General features: G+C 41.0%; 1 long non-coding RNA gene across 1 annotated transcript; it reads right to left on the reverse strand.

The window, feature by feature from the left end:
- Window positions 1-9,353: 9,353 nt before the first annotated feature.
- Window positions 9,354-13,922, reverse strand: LOC148124846 (uncharacterized). The gene is made up of 3 exons (XR_015744912.1): window positions 13,823-13,922; window positions 9,570-9,666; window positions 9,354-9,399 (listed from the first exon to the last, which is right to left on the reverse strand). It is a non-coding gene; the product is annotated as an uncharacterized LOC148124846 (long non-coding RNA).
- Between the last annotated feature and the right edge of the window lie 3,088 nt (window positions 13,923-17,010).

Raw genomic sequence — 17,010 nt, forward strand, 5'->3', positions numbered from 1 at the left:
CAGGAAGCATCCCTCCTATACAAAATAAAGTCTTATTTCTGTTTTTAGTATTGCACATCTTCATGTGCATATTATATTGCTACATTTTTGAGCAGTCTTAGCATTTTCAATATTAAAGTTAAGCAGTATTAAAAAATTATATTTACGGCTGTTCGGCAGCTACTTCAATTTTTTATTTTTTTTTTGGCCTGGGAAAACAGATTGATAATAAGAATTCTTTATTGGCCAAATGTGATTGGACACACAAGGAATTTGTCTTCGGTGCATAAACTCTCAGTGTACATAAAAACATTCATCAAGAATCATAAGATACATAAAGATACATAAAACATACATTCATCAAGAATCGCAAGATGCAACCCTTAGTGATAGATAAGATACTAAATAAGCAAATAAAATCATACTAGGAAATAAATAAAACAATATAAATCGTAAAGTTACAAGCAACAAGGTTATAGCCATCAATAGAAGGAGATAGGTAATAGAAAGGATGAGAAGAATAGTAATACAGTCCTAGTAAATATTTACTAAATAAATACTTAGTAAATATGATATTTGGGATGTGCAAATAAACAGTCAACAGGAATTACAAATAAACAAGACACTAATCTATAATTCTTGGACCTGGTTTTTCTAGTCCCCATTCCTTTCTCTGCCTCCCGGTTTAACAAATTGAGCAAGGTTTTTTTTCTTCTTCTGAATATTCATCAATCTCACCAATTGGGCTACCTCCCTTGTCCATCCTCTATTATCATGGTCGCTTGTTTTCACTTGCAATTGAGGGGGCCTTCACTCAGCAGGTGTAAAAACGAGGAGAAAACATTAACAAAACCAGGCAGCGTTTCTGATGGCTCTGCTTTGCGTCTGATAGCGATATCTTTTTATAGTTAGAGTACAACCCTCCAGAAATTGGCAAGCGAACGAAGCTCTGCCAAAGCCCTTTTTCCCCCCAAGGCGGACTTGGCAATCTGAACCACAAGCCCTTCATTTAGCTTCAGGCGGGAAATTCAAAAGGGTTTTGGCGATTTTTAGGGATCTTTGAGGTCATCTAACCCAACCCGCTGATCAGAAATGGAAGAGCCAATGGTTCTTTGAATTTTGGAACATAGAACAGGGCTGGAAGGGAGCCTATACTACCTGTAGTCCTCAACTTATAACAGTTCATTTAGTGACCGTTCAAAGTTACAACGGCACTGAAAAAAGGGACTTATGACTGTTTTCACACTTAACGACCGTTGAAGCATCCCATGGTAACGTGATCAAAAATTTGAATGCTTGGCAAATGGCATGTATTTGTGTATTTATTTTATATCCTGACGTTTGACAACTGACTCACATTTATGACAGATTGTAGGCTGATCTCCTTTTGCCACCATCTGACAAGCAGAGTCAATGGGGAAGCCAGATTCATTTAACAGCCGTGACAACAAAAGTTGTAAAATAGGGCAGCGCTCGCTTAACAAATTTTTCACTTAGCAACATAAATGTTGGACTCAATGGTGGTAGTAAGTTGAGGACTAGAGTCCAACCCAGAGGTGGGATTCAGCCGGTTCTGATCAGTTCTGGAGAACCAGTAGCGGAAATTTTGAGTAGTTTGGAGAACCGGCCAATCCCACCTCTGACTGGCCCTGCCCACATCTACGGTCCGCCCCCTGAGTCCCAGCTGATTGGCTGGGTCTTCTTTGGTTTCCCTGCACAGGAGAACACAGCTGGAAAGCAGGTTAGTGAGGTGGGGAGGGAATGGGATTTTGCAATAACCTTCCCCTGCCACGCCCACCAAGCCACGACACGCCCAAGCCACGTCCACAGAACTAGTAGTAAAAAAAAAAAATTAATCTCACCACTGATCCAACCCCATCAACTTCTATATCAGGATCTCCAGCAAAGGAGTACTTGGCACTTCCAAAGGCAAACTCTTGCGTTGTCGAACAATTCTTAATTTCTCCAGGTTTCTTTCTTTTTTTTTTTTAAACTCCAAATCTGCCAGCTACCGAGACAATAACCAGAGTTACAAGAGAGAAACTTCTATTGTCCTTGGATTGAACAGGCAGCTTGAAGTTTCAATGAGCTTGTAGTTTAAAATATCTAGGCTGCAAGATTACTCAAAGCAAAGATAAATAGATTGTTCCCCTTTTGCAGGGTTGCCTTCCGAGTGGTTGAAGAATACCGTTGCCTTCCTCTTAATCTTCTCCACTTCAGGGTTCAGGATAAACTTTATTGCTTGTAATCCTCTCTGTCAATAGTGCTGAATATCTTTTTACCTAGCGCTGAATTAATGAGACTCACAGTGTTTCTGCTGCCTGTTCCTTATTCTGAAGGACCACAGATGCTAAGGGCTTGAGGTGTTAACTTACAACAAGTATCCAAACTGTACTAAAAACACACAGTTAACATAGAGGGAAAGGAGAACCACAGAACTGAAAAGATTATGCAAAGGATGCGTGTTTGTGTTTTATTTTTATAGTTATAATCTATAGCATTTGATTTCGTTGTACGAGGTGCAATGACAAAAAGGTAAACTAAGCTTTTAATTTTTTTTTACTAAATCTAAGAGAATAGGAGCTCAGCCCACTGGAATTATATCAGCTATAGCCATGATGGCAAACCTATGGCACGTGTGCCACAGATGGCATGCAGAGCTATTTGTGCTGGCATGTGAGCTGCAGGCAAACTTACCTCACTGCGCATGTGGCCGATTTGAGGCCTTTTTCGGCCTCCCAAAGGCCTGAGGAAGGCTTCTGCAGGCTTTGCAGGCCGAAAACTAGCCTCGTTTCATCACTTCCTGTTTTTCTGAAAATACTGGAAGTGTCGAAACGGGGTTAGTTTTCGGCCTGCAGAAGTCTGCAGAAGCCTTCCTCAAGCCTCTGGGAGGCTGAAAAAGGCCTCAAATTGGCCAAAAATCAGCTGTGAGGCGCAATGCAGGTAAGGGGGCTGGGTGGGTGGGTGAAGATTGTGCACGCATGCATAGGGGATGTGAGGGGGCACATGCATTGCCTTCTGGGTGTTGGCATGCAAGTGCAAGCGTGTGCACAATTTTTGGCACAGGAGCCCAAAAAGGTTAGCCATCATTGAGCTATAGGCACCCGAAAGGAGATTTCATACGTGTCTTAACTTTAGGAAAACACAAAACAGTATAATTTATGCTAATTTATGCAATGATGTCATGATATATCACATCATCAAGGTTTGTACCAGACAGACATAAATTACAACCTATAGGAGAAGAAGGTAGCTTATTCTTAGCAATTAGTAACTGAAAGAGAACAAGAGGAAAGCCAAAGTAGCAAATTTTTGTACCAGAAATATTAAGGAAACTCTGCAAGAAACATACAGGAAGTGCTCAACTTACAACAGTTCGTATAATGACTGCTCCAAGTTACAACCACAATGTAAAAGTGACTTACAATCATTTTTCACACGACCATTGCAACATCCCCATGATCACACGATCAGAATTCAGACACTTGGCAGCTGACTCATATTTATGACGAGTGCAGGGTATTACTAACCTAACAACTGCGACGATTCACTTCACAAATTGTGGCAAGAAAGGTCGTAAAAGGGCAAAATTCACTGAACTAAAGTCTCACATAGCAACAGAAATCTGGGGCTCAGTGGGGTCATAAGTCGAGGAGTAGCTGTATTTGAGTTTCAGCTTAGGAATCTCTGAACATCTTTGTAGAATTATATGGAGACTCTCAGTCATCCAGGTCGTGGTTGTCACAAAGGTGCTTTTTTCAAGAGGCAACTGGACTTTCTGGTTTTTCTTTGAAGACGTTTCACTTCTCATCCAAGAAGCTTCTTCAGCTCTGACTCAATGGTGGGGGAATGGAAGGATTTATACTCTTTGCAGACAGCTGGTCATTTGCAAGGAGGCTCCACACCCATTTGCACTATTCTGAGGACACAGACAAACCTCCAGGTGGCCTCAATGACTCTCTAAACAGGATGCAAATTACCAACTGTTTGCAAAGAATCCTTCCATTCCCCACCCTCCAGTCAGAACTGTAGAAGCTTCTTGGATGAGAAGGGAAACATCTTTAAATTAAAACCAGAAAGTCCAGTTGCCTCTTGAAAAAAAAAATGCCTTTGGGACATCTGGGTAGAAGCAAATAAATATCCTGTTTGGTAAGGTATGAAATAAATGTCGAACAAGCTGACCGAAGAAGTTCAGAAGAAGCATTGCAGGGCTGACCCATAACCAGAAAGCAGGGTGCTGTGGGCCTCTCGCTTCTTACTGACTGGGGATCAGAAGATGGCCGGACTGGTATCCTTTATGCTGGTCCATAACACAACACAAGTTTAAAAGGCAAAGCCAGGTAGACAAAGGGACCCACCCAGAAGGTATAACTACTGACTCAGCACTGGCAGAATTTGCAAAATTGGAATGAGGCCCTGCAATTCCCCAAAAAGTTGATTTTGGCCAAGCGGCAAGCCTCACATGTAGCTATACTACTTCCTCTTTAAAGGATTAAATATTAAAAAGCCGGAACAATTTGCTGGTGATAAATGGAGCCTTAGCCAGACGGAACTGGTCTTTGATCTATTATTTTATCAATTGAATTGACTGATATCTGCCAAAGAACAGGAATTCCCACCTTAGGATTTTGTTCCTTGGAGAGTTTAGCAAACCCCTTGAGTAAACAGAAAATAAAGAACGAGGAGAAAGAATGAGAATGAGAAAAGGAAAATGAATGTAGCTGGAACAAATTTAGAAATGAGACACCCTCAATATATATGGGATTAGATCCAAACTTAGAGTAGTCCCATTGATTGAAGAGGGTCTATTGTCATTCGAAGATGCTCTGAATCGAGCCCCTAATTTTATCATATCAACCAGCACAAAGAATAGCCTGGATATAACCCTTTTTCATGGAATTAAGTTCATTATGTCATTTAAAGGGACACGGTGGCTCAGTGGCTAAGACACTGAGCTTGTTGATCACAAAGGTCGGCAATTCGATGGTTCAAATCCCTTACACCCTCATAACGGAGTGAGCTCCCGTTACTTGTCCCAGCTTCTGCCAACCTAGCCGTTCAAAAGCACCAAAAAAACCTCAATGCAAGTAGAAATATAGGGACCACTTTGTGGGGAAGGTTCTGTGCGCCTTCAACATTTAGTCATGCTGGCCACATGATCACGGAGACATCTTCAGACAGCGCTGGCTCTTCGGCTTTGTAACGGAGATGAACGCCACCCCCTAGAGCCAGAATCGACCAGCAGGTATGTGCGAGGGGAAACTTTACCTTTACCTATGTCATTTTTTTAAAAAAACAAAAAACCTAGAAATCTCTATGCTTGTGAAAAAAAGGAAAGAGAAAGAAAAGCAATATTGGAAAACTACATAGTTTTAATTCCCCTCCCATTGTGCCTTCCCATTACACCAACATGCTTATTAAAAATATTTCTGATTACAGTCATTATGTTGCATATTTCCCCTTTACAAACAATACTTTAAAAGTCTGGATTTGCCTTGCTATTTAATGTATAATAAATAATCTATCCGCCCATAAAAGATGTATATGGCTTTGTTGGCATGATCTCCGTCTTTGCCTTCAGATGTAAAGAGAAGCACCTGAGTCAACATATCCTTTCCCAACCTGTCACTTCGTAGAAAGTCCTTGATTTGCAACAGTTCATTTAGTGATCGTTCAAAGTCACGTGTCAGGGCTCCGGAATCCACCTCCCATTCAAATCAAGAGTCTCTGGTCGCATCTCTCAGAGTAAAGTGTTTGGTGTTTAGAAAGCTGAGTGTGCACACACACAAAGTGCGCGATCACCAAACCGGTAGGGAAACTGGTAGAATCCCACCACTGATCCACAGTTTTTTTTAAAGAACATTTTTGTTATTAAGTTATTAAGTATTCTAAAAGACAAAATGCCAAAGTAAATAAAAGAGAAGTCAGAAGGGGGCGGGGAGAAGGAAAAGAGAAGTGAGGAAAGGTAGAGAAAAGAAAAGAAAAGAAAAGGAAAGGAAAGAAGAGAAAAAACAGCACTGAGGTCCAACTCTCTCTGTTGCAGTAGAATAAGGCATTGGCATCAAATCACAACTTATTGTTTTTCCATAATAATATGAACGAGTCATTTTTATAAAGGTCTATCAATCTAACTAGTTAAACCCAAAGTCAAAATTATGTTCTTTTCCACATTGAGCACAAAACTTAGAAGCGGTTTCCATGTGGAAATGAAAGTACTTATGTTCTTTTCGTTAGGGCTCTGGTAATTACCCCCATTTAAATCATGAGTTACTAGCCAGATTTTCAAAGCTTAAAGAAGATTTATGAGGAGAAGACATGCCGGTGCTACCTGGATGAAGCCGACTCTGAGACACATAATTAATTGTCATCCTTGACCCTGGTTTTCCCCCCACCCCCTGGGTGTATCATAATTCATATTCTCCAATGGGACACATCCATAGCCAAGAGTCATCAATCATGCTTTCCAGTAATAATCTTGTGTGCCAGAAGCTTCGGCTGCCTAGCCATTATCTGTGAAGCATTTAAGGAATGCACTACTTCCCCTACTCCTTTTCTGCTCTCAACTCTAAAAGACCAGAGAAATATTTTTGAGTTGATATCATGACACTGAAAAGGAGACGTATAATGCTTTTTCACACTTACGACCGTTGCAGAATTCACCTTGGTCACATGATCCAAATCCAGGCACTTGGCAACGGACACATATTTATGACGGTTGCAGCATCCCGGGGTCACATGTTCCCCTTTTGTGACCTTCTGACATGCAGAGTCAACGGGGAAAGCCGGATTTGCTTAACAACCGCGTTACTAATTTAACAACTGCTTAAGTGATTCACTTAACTTAAAATGGCAAGGGTGGTTGTAAAATGGGGCAAAACTCACTTAACAAAGGTCTCACTCAGCAATAGAAATTTTGGGCTCGGTTGTGGTTGTAAACTGAGGACTTCTCTTGCAGATTGAAGAAATTTTAAGATTTTTCCTCTCCGTAATTGATTCTAGACAAGTATCCCCTAATAATTCCCTCATTGCACCTTTACAGGAATCTTACTTTGAAGTGGCGGTTTCATCTCCTTGTTTGCCCCTAAGATACTAACCAATGGTTCGGAGGCAAAGCCTGCATCCTAAATAACTTGCGGCAAAAACTAAATTGATAGTAAATTTATCTCCTAAGCCAAAAAAAAAAATTGCAAATGGGAGAGCATCTGAATTGCCTGAAGTGGTTGGGCAAAATGCCAGCTCAACTCAACAAATGTTGCTTGGCTAAATTGGATCCAGATGTTTTGCATGGCATAAAATATTCACAAACATTTCCCAGGGTAGCCAATTGTTACTGAACTAAGAAATTAATCAATGGATCAAAGAGAGAGAGAGAGAGAGAGAGAGAGAGAAAGTCATTAGTGTAGATAACACCTTTATTGGGGGGATAGGAAGGGCAAATATCTACCATTTCTTCATTTGTTTTGATAAAAGCAGGACCCATGACTGTAATTTAATTTAGTACAGTCGTTTTTTTAAAGAGATGTTTGCCAGGTTTATTTACCTTGGGCTGTGCAGTGTAATACTGCACATGCACACACAGACACACACAATTCCTTAATTATATTAATGAAAGGATAGGCCTGGATAAAGTTTTTCACTAAAAATAGCACAAAAACAAATTTAGCCTACAGTTAATTCTTGGCTTGCAACCATTCATTTATTTATATTTTATTTAATCAATGGATGGCCCATCCATCTCATATAAATGATGCTTTTGATACACTTGACAATGATCTAAGGGGCAGAACAAAAGCTATGACACTTTAATTAAATTAAATTAAACACATTCAAAATAGTTCATAGGATCCATTTCCATGAATTTAATATTATTAAATTATAGAGGAAAAATATTATTTGCTGACAACTTTCTGAGAGTGACACCAATGTCTAGACGGTTTCAGGAATCTGTGGGATCTCAAAACAATGCACAGTTGAAATAAAAGGAACCACATTAATTTATTTAGGAATAATAAAAGAGTAGAAGAGAAACAGAAACAGAAACAAGAACAGACTAGACTAGACTAGACTAGAACAGAATAGAATAGAGTAGAATAGAATTCTTTATTGCCCGAGTGAACACACAAAGAATTTGTCGGTGCAAATGCTCTCAGTGTACGTAAAAGAAAAGATACATTCGTCAAGAGTCAAGAATCATAAGGGACAACACTTAATGATAGTCATAGGGTACAATAAGCAATCAAATCATACTACAATATAAATTGTTAGGATACAAGTGACAAAGTTAGTCATACAGTCATAATGACTGCTCAAAATTACAACGGAACTGAAAAAAAAGTGCCTAGGACTAGATGACCCTTCCAAGGTCCCTTCCAACTCTAATTATATGTTATCTGTATGGATTTCCTTTTAAAAAAATCGTAAGAATGAGAATCAGACCTTCAAAAGCTACAAACTGTTAGAAGCCTGACGCCCTGATTGACTGCTGTTGCTCTCCATTTTTTGAATGGCATCAGGTAAACAGCTGCTTGTACATGATAAATTAGGGAAGGAAAACTGGATTAAAATTAAAAAAAAATAATCCTGAGACAGTGTTGAAATGTTGAAATTTTTAACAACCTACTACTATTTTACTGCTGTCCCTCCCTCTTTAAGTTGTTCCTATTGGTCCAGCTCCCATCAAGACCTCTTTTGTTCCATATTGCTGAAATATCTTTTTGTTTAAATTTTTTAAAAAAGAAAAAGAAAGAAAAGAATGGCAGGATATTTGGATGGCTATGAAAAGTGGCATTCTCCATACAGCCTTCTAGAGTGCGCCTGCAAAATTTATTTTTATTCTTCTGCCAATCTCTGCGCTGCTTTTTAAGAACTTCCCCCAATGAAGGGAGCGCTTGTATCCTAACTATTGAGCAATTACTCCTAATTGACTGGGTTATCTATGCGCTCTTTGTTATCCTGGCATTTCCCAGGATGGCACACATGCTACGAAGCGGATCCCAGAATAAACTGACAGTTTTGCTCTCTCTCTTTTTTTCCCCCTGGGCTGCGTGGAACAATCTTGGCATCGATTCAATAATGCGTTAGCTTCTAACATTAAGATACCAAGTAGTGTAACAATCTGCCAGCTAGGTAACTTTGGCTATAGCTTCTTTTCAGTGGCTTTCCAGCAATGTCATAAAATATAAAAACCACGCTGTTTTCTGCTCACCCGTAAAAGAAAAAACAACTGAGCAGGATACCAGCTTTAAATCTTATAGAATGTGCCTCACCGATTGGCCCAGGAAGGGATGAGATCAAATTTTAATCCGTGCTAGCAAATGCCATGAACAGATCGGTTCACTCTGAAGGCAAGGTACGAAGTGCTATCTGTTGAGGTCATCGGTCTTTCTCAATGTGGTGGCTTTTAAATCTCCTTGTCCTTGCCTGGAATCATGAAAATGTGTTTTGTAGACTAAAGCATCTAGAAATAGACAACTAAGGCTGCATGAAAGCTGTAGATGTGGCCAGACTAAAATCAGGTCCAAGGCCAACACACACCGCCAACATCAACACCTCTGCCAAATTAACTAGACCCAGTTTTTTAAAATACCTACTTGGAGACTTGGATTCTTTCAGATCATGCTTTGAACAGTTCAGCCTCTAGGTCTGATGTAGGCTTCTACCACCTTGGTCTCTGATGAAAAGAAGGACCTGGGGAGACAAGATAGCAGAGTTCCAATATCTCAGGGGCTGCCAGAAAGGAGAGGGAGTCAAGCCATTCTCCAAAATATCTGAGGGCAGATCAAGAAACGATGGGTAGAAACTAATCAAGGAGAGAAGCAACTTAGAACTAAGAGAAATTTCCCAACAGTTAGAGCAATTAATCAGTGGAACAACTTGCCTCCAGAAGTTGTGGATGCTTTAACAACTGGAAGTTTTTAAGAAGAGATTGGACAATCATTTGTCCAATGTAGTGGTGTAGGGTTTCCTGCCTGATCAGGAGGTTGGAATAGATGATCTCCGAGGTCTAGTCTATCCTCTTTTGCTATCCTCTTTTCTATTCAATTACTCTACTCTACTCTACTCTACTGTTCCAGAATTCATCTCCTTTCATTTCCAAAAAATGATAGCTTTCACACTTCTGGAGCATAATGGTTGGCTCCAAACTAGAATCAGAAAACATCATCTAGGGGCCTTCATAGGGTGGCCCATGGTTCTAGAATTGTATTGTGGATGTGATGTCACTCTATAAATACAGCAACTTGTGTATGTCCAGGTTTATGTCCTTGGTTAATCAGGTGCATGTCTGACAGGCACCAACAGCTCTTTAGAACAGGGCTCTCCAACTTTGGCAACTTTTAAGACTTGTGGACTTCAACTCCCAGAATTCCTGCTGGCTGAGAAACTCTGGGAGTTGAAGTCCACAAGTCTTAAATTTGCCAAAGTTGGAGATCCCTGCTTTAGAGCAGAGTTTCTGGCCAAGACTATTCCCATCCCCTGCTGCGTGGTCATTCCAGCAGAAGATGCCAGAAATTCACTGGGGAGTTTCTGCATGCAAAGCACTCCAGCCTGAGCTACTGAGTTTCCCTGTTGAGGTCAAGGATGATGATATCCTTCTCATTCTCAGAGATCTTCACGGCCTTTAGGGAGCACACACCAAGCTTCTCAAATGAGACTTTGTGGGATGTTCTGAAGGAGAGGATCCTGCTTAATTATAGTTCCATATATGTACACAGAGATGTCTCCATTGTCCTACATTAGATCAGGGGGTCTCCAACCTTGGCACCCTTAAGACATGTAGACTTGTAGAAGTTGATGGAGTTGGCTGAAATGGCAAAACTAATTAGAAAAGTGTCAACTCCTAAAATATTTCTCTGGTCTTTTAGAGTTTCCAGCAGAAAGAGAGGGGAGAGCAGTGCAGCAGCTTGCAAATCCAAAACATGCCGGCGCTGCCTGGATGTAGCCGCCTGGGTGTAGCCGACTCTGAGACACATCATTCATTGTCACCTTGACTCTAGTTTCCCCTCACCCCCTGGGTGTATCATAATTCGTATTCTCCAATGGGACAGATCCATAGCCAAGACTCATCAATCATGTTCTCCAGTTGGAATTTTGTGCGGCAGAAACTTCGGTCACCTAGAAACTATCTTTGAAAACATTTATGGAATGCAAGTTGCTCATTGTTTCCCCCTCCCTTTCTGTGGGCAACTCTAAAAAGACCATAGACATATTTTATGAGTTGACATTAGCGTTCTGTGTAGTGTGTGAACTCTCCCAGCTCAGTGGTGTTCACTGGACAGTTTGTTGAAACAAGTCCAAAACACAGCTTGTAGTGAAGATGTTATGCGCACTGTGTGTTTATTTCTATACAATACAACCTAGCAGCAGTTTATTGTGGCTGCTGTCTTCTCGGTATGAAATATTCATTTAGGTGGCTTCTTGCAAGCCAGCAATTGATGCCACATTATGTAAGAATATCTCCAGGGAAGGCCTGGGTTGCATCCCGCAGAGGATGGTGTAACAAGGCAAGTAGGAGCCAAGGATACTCTCCCCCCCTTCCAAACCTCCCCCCCCTCCCCCAGTGCAGCCACAAAATGTTGGTTGGCTCTCTGACAAAAGTCTGCTGGCAGTTCTCTTCGGTCCTTTTAGAATCAACAAAGCTTTCGAGCGCCTTCTATTATTTTACACGCACCAAATGCTTGTGGTTGAGTAATATCAAATCCTTCCAATTGTACAGACTGGTCTGAAAGATTAATGACACATCTGGACAAGGCCAGGAAACCGACCACCAAATGTCCTGAATGCTGGCTCCATCTGCTATCCTCCGGCAGTGTGGAGGGGGTAACTTCAAAACATGGGGTGCTGTTTTGTCCTTGTTGGGGTTTGGATTGGACCACTGTTCTAATAAAGGAGGAGGGGGTGCAGTGAGATACAGGAGGATCCAACAGTTTATATGTCTTGCTGTTCAATCGCTTGCGTTGCTCTGCTTTGAGCAAAAGAGCGGCTGCCTCAGTCCGTGAGAGCCACGTTCTGCCCTGGTTTGGGTTGGACGTACAAGAAACGAACTCACGGGATGTTGGAATCGGTGCTGGGATTCCATTTTTTAAAATACCGGTTCTGTGGGCGTGGCTTGGTGGGCGTGGCTTGGTGGCCATGCCTGGAGAAGTCTACTGCAAAATCCCCATTCCCTCCCCACTCCTGGGGGAAGGTTACTGCAAAATCCCCTCCCCACCCCACTAACCTGCTTTCCAGCTCCGTTCTCCTGTGCAGGGCAACCAAAGAAGACCCAGCCAATCAGCTGGGACTCGGGAGGCAGAGAATAGAGGGGGGTAAGGCCAGTCAGAGAGGCATTTGCTGGTTCTTAAAACTACTCAAAATTTCTGCTACCGGTTCTCCAGAATTGGTCCAAACTGGCTGAATACCACTTCTGGTTGGAATGGCACCAAAATTATTTGGGAGACAGAAGGTAGATAGGATAAAGAAACAAGCAGATCATAGATAGAAGATATATACAGTAGATATAGGTATAGAAGATGAAAGAAAAGAAAGGAAAGGAGGGAGGGAGGAAGGAAGGACTTAGACTTATATACCACTTCACAGTGCTTCTCTAAGTCAGCATTTTGCCCTCTGACACTCTGGGTCCTCATTTTACCCACCTCGGAAGGATGGAAGGCTGAGTCAATGGAAGGAAGGAAAAGAAAGAAAAGACAAAGAAAAGAAAGGAAGAGAAAAAGAAAGAAAAGGAAAGAAAGAGAAAAGGAGAGAGAAAGATAGTAGATAGACCAATAGATGATAAATGGAAGATAGAGGTAGAAGTTAGATGAATGGTAGATAAAAGAATGTTTTTGTGTTTGTATTTAAAAAAACTGTGTGTGTCCCTGACTCTGGCATCAATAATTTTTGAGACGGTTAAGGTTGGGATCTGGAGTGGGAAATATACGGGAGGCAAATTTCTATCTTTCCCACCCATAACATTGGCACCCCCAACCTCTAAACCAGGGATCTCCAAATTTGGCAACTTTGTGGACTTGAACTCCCAGAATTCCCTAGCCAACCATGCTGGCTGTGGAATTCTGGGAGTTGAAGTCCACAGTCTTAAAAGTTGCTAAGTTTAGCGATCCCTGCTCTAAATCCCACCACTGATTTTTTGATGCCAAGATGAATTCTCTTGGTGGAATGTGTGTTTGTTTGCAGGACTTTTTGAGGTTCAAATGATAGACACTGGAACAGGTTTGTTCCTCCTTATGTTTCCTATTTTTTAAACCCCAAATAATCAGTTACATTCCTGCCAAAGTTACAGTAACTTTGAGCTATAGGAGGCTGGTTGCTGCTCCACAATCCAGACCAGCTTCTTCAGTACATATATTTTCAAGGTTCTACCACCATCTGGTGGCAATAATTTATATATGCTTTCCACCCAAGCTGAGCTGCAAGAGTTTCCAAATTTTATTGTCGAGAGGTTCACACAACCTGCTGTGTCATCATTTAACCTGATCTAGGTCTTTATTTAACCCAGGAGTTTTCCAACCTAGGCAAATTTAACACCTATGGACTTCAACTCCCAGAATTCATCTGCCAACCTTGCTGGCTGGGGAATTCTGGAAGTTGAAGTAAATAATCAAACAAATAATCAACCTTTATTATCAGAATACAACATGTGTATAATGAGATTGGTTGAGCCTCCCTTCATGTACCCCCCCTCCCCAACACAATTCACAGCGAAGACAGAAAATCCTAGTAACAAACACACAATCTTATTTACACCAGCTGAACTTATTGCACAACGCTCCACAGGTGTTAAAGTTGCCAAGGTTGGACACCTCAGGTGTAACAGGAGAGCCAAGATCTTCACACAGCAATTACTTACCTTAAATTGTTATTTCACCTACATTTGTTTGTTTCTTTTGAGGACATGGTGTTTTGCTCCAGGATTATTCCAAGATTAATTTCTGCAAACAAAATCTGGCAATCAGGATGTGCATTCATCATATATAGCCGTCATTTCTTCGTAACACTCTCCATCATATCCAAGGACCATCATTATCTGCTGAAAATTTGACCCTGGGGATCTGGGAAACTTGCCATGGGGATCGAACAGATAACTTTTGTACTCAACTTCCGTGTTTAATCTAGTCATCAAAGATTGCTAGCTCTGTGGCCATCTCTATTCTGAAAAAAACAAACCTAATGTTATCTTGTTCCCATGTAAAGAAAAACGTTGCGCATTTGTTTATCTTTCGCAGATTTTGAAAACATACTTGGCAATCGTTGAAAGGATTTCCTCCGTCGGGAGCCTTCTAGTATTGTGGCAACCAAAATGGTCTTGCCTATATAGCAGGAGGGTACAAGGTTATCATCTTTTAAGACCCAAAGACTTCAACTCTCAGCCAATTCTATGCTGGCTGGGGAATTCTGGGAGTTGAAGTCCCCAGGTTTTAAAAGTTAGCAGGATTGGACACCCCTGGCTATAACCTTTTTGAAGTAAAGAAAACTAGCACGTGCAACTTTTAGCCTTTCTGAGTTTTGTCTGGTGTTCCTTTCAGTGGGGGAGACAGAATTAAAAAATAATAATTAAACCAGGTCCTTATTCACATCCTGTATGGGATCCCACTTTGTTGGAATATGACTCCAAGAAATTCAGAGAGTTTGAAAGATTGAAACACAAAAAGAGCTCCGTTAAAAACGGGAAACTGGAAATAAAAGCCAGTTTTGGGGCAAAATCATGGCCACTGGGGAAAGCTGCAAACAGCGGTCAAGGCAGGTTGCTGGCCTAGGGCCCAAAACGTGGTCAGGTGACCTGGGGGGGTGGCGGGGCAGAAGTCAGAACTCTGAATCTGGATCAGGGTTCTGATTAAGCTGTCAGGATTCCGGCAGTTACCCCCATTTAAATCATGAGTCTCCAGCCAAACTTCCAAAACTTAAAAAAGGATTTATTGGGAATTAAAACTGTTCAGCATTGCCTGTGTGTAATTGACTCTGAGACACATCATTCATTGTCACCCTTGACCCTGGTTTCCCCCCACCCTCGGGGTGTATCATAATTCATATTCTCCAATGGGACACATCCATAGCTCAGAGTCATCCATCAATCATGCTCTCCAGTTAGATATTTCCGTGACAGAAACTTCAGTCGCCCAGTTACTATCTTTGAAAACATTGATGGAATGCAGTTTTGGTTTGCAAGCGGCTGCACTGCTCCCCCCTCCCTTTCTCTTGGCAACTCTAAAAAGACCATAGAAATATTTTATGGGTTGACATAAGCCCCTTTTTCGGTCGTAACTTCAAACAGTCGCTAAGGGACCGGTCCTAATTGGAGAGCTACAGATAATGTTGTTAATTCAGCCTGAAATTTTTGTTGGTGAGAGTTTTTTGAGTTTTGCTCCGTTTTTTGCCATGGTTGTTAAGTGAATCATTTAAGATAGTAACCTGGTTGTTAAGTGAATCTGGCTTTTCCGTTGCCTTTGATTGTCAGAAGGTTCTCAAAGGGGATCCTGGGACACTGTAGCTGTCATAAATATTCATCAGTTGCCAAGCATTTGAATTTTGACCATGGGGATGTGGCAATGGACCCAAGTGTGAAAAATGGTCATAAGTCCCTTTTTCAGTGATGTAATGGTCACTAAATGAACTATTGTTAACTTCAGGACTGCTGTAGCTCTGTTAGGGAACCCGGCTAGCTTGAATTTGAAGAACCTGCCTTACCACTTAAAGGTTTCTATGTTCTTCTTTTGAAGTATATTTTACCAACTGCTTTAGACTGTAGCTCAGAAAGAAGCGCAAAAACACACTGATCCATATGTGATTTTCTGATGGACTGTTGAAAACTCACAAGGGCTTTGCCCCCGCCCCCAAAAAAACCCCCAGCAACAAACCAAAACCTAGATTGCACCGCAAAACACTTGGCTTGTTATGCAAAAGCACACACCCAGGATGACTTAACACAAATTACCGCTTTGTAAATTTAAAGCATCAATGGACCGTGATACGTTTTCATAAATAACAAAAGTCAGCCCAACCCTGCTGTGAATTAGACTCCGCTGGCAATTCACCCCTTAATGACTTTTATTTCATGGACCATTAAAGAGGGGCTCTGGTATTCCCACCGTTAGCCAAAGTTCTTAATTAACCAAGTCAAGAGCTGTGGCGTAATCCAAAAATCTCATACTGTATATAGACCTTTTCTTTACGTGAGCACATTGTGCAATCTGCTCGTGCTATGAGCTTCTTTGCAAAAATATTTGTAGTGAAGGATGAGTAAACAAAATTGCTGGCAGACACATCTGCAGTATAAATAGACTGATGAACACCTCTTATCATTCGTTTGAAGCAGAGAGGATTTCCTAAGGAACGGAAATACGTGTTAAGAGTGTTGCACTAAAATGGCAGAAACAGGCAAGAAAAGAAAAATTGTCCAGTCCTTATTTGTTCTTATTCTCCAGATTTTCAGACATTGATCTTCTCCGGTTTTAACTGCAGGCATCCCAAACGAATTTGCAATTTTTGCAAGCAAATTACCATCTCTGACATGCTATGAAAATATAAGTTTCCAACTTACCAAAGGTGGTTTCATTCATAAGGAGACCCCTGTAAACATCATAGCTATCCTTTAAGAAGAGCCCATTGTAGAATTTTGTACTATGTGCAACTCTGCACCTTACTTTTTTTTTCCCTTTCTTATTTAAGTTCACCGATATCCACTCCCAGGTTGCATACAAAATAAGCTTTAAGAACTCTCGATACCATATAATGATAAGTGGCACATTACAATCAAGTGAGATCATTATGGCCGCACATAGACACATAGACCAGGATGATCTTACAGGGCTTCCAAAAGGCACAAATTTTCTGCAAATGCTGTTTGTTTCAGGTGTGTCATATATAGGACATGTTTCTATTACTCTGTAAAAAATCCTACGAATAAAATGCCTTTTTTGTATGTTTCTAAAACCAAGGAAGAACACAAAATATCACAAGAGTTAGTAGTGCACGGAATCAGATCAAATGCTTGCCTTGGTACATCTGCCGTTTGGAACCTAGCTGTTTGCTAAGATGCTC

This window comes from Pseudonaja textilis, chromosome 11, assembly GCF_049901715.1.
Source record: "Pseudonaja textilis isolate UNSWEBS1 chromosome 11, rPseTex1.2, whole genome shotgun sequence".
Taxonomy (NCBI): domain Eukaryota; kingdom Metazoa; phylum Chordata; class Lepidosauria; order Squamata; family Elapidae; genus Pseudonaja; species Pseudonaja textilis.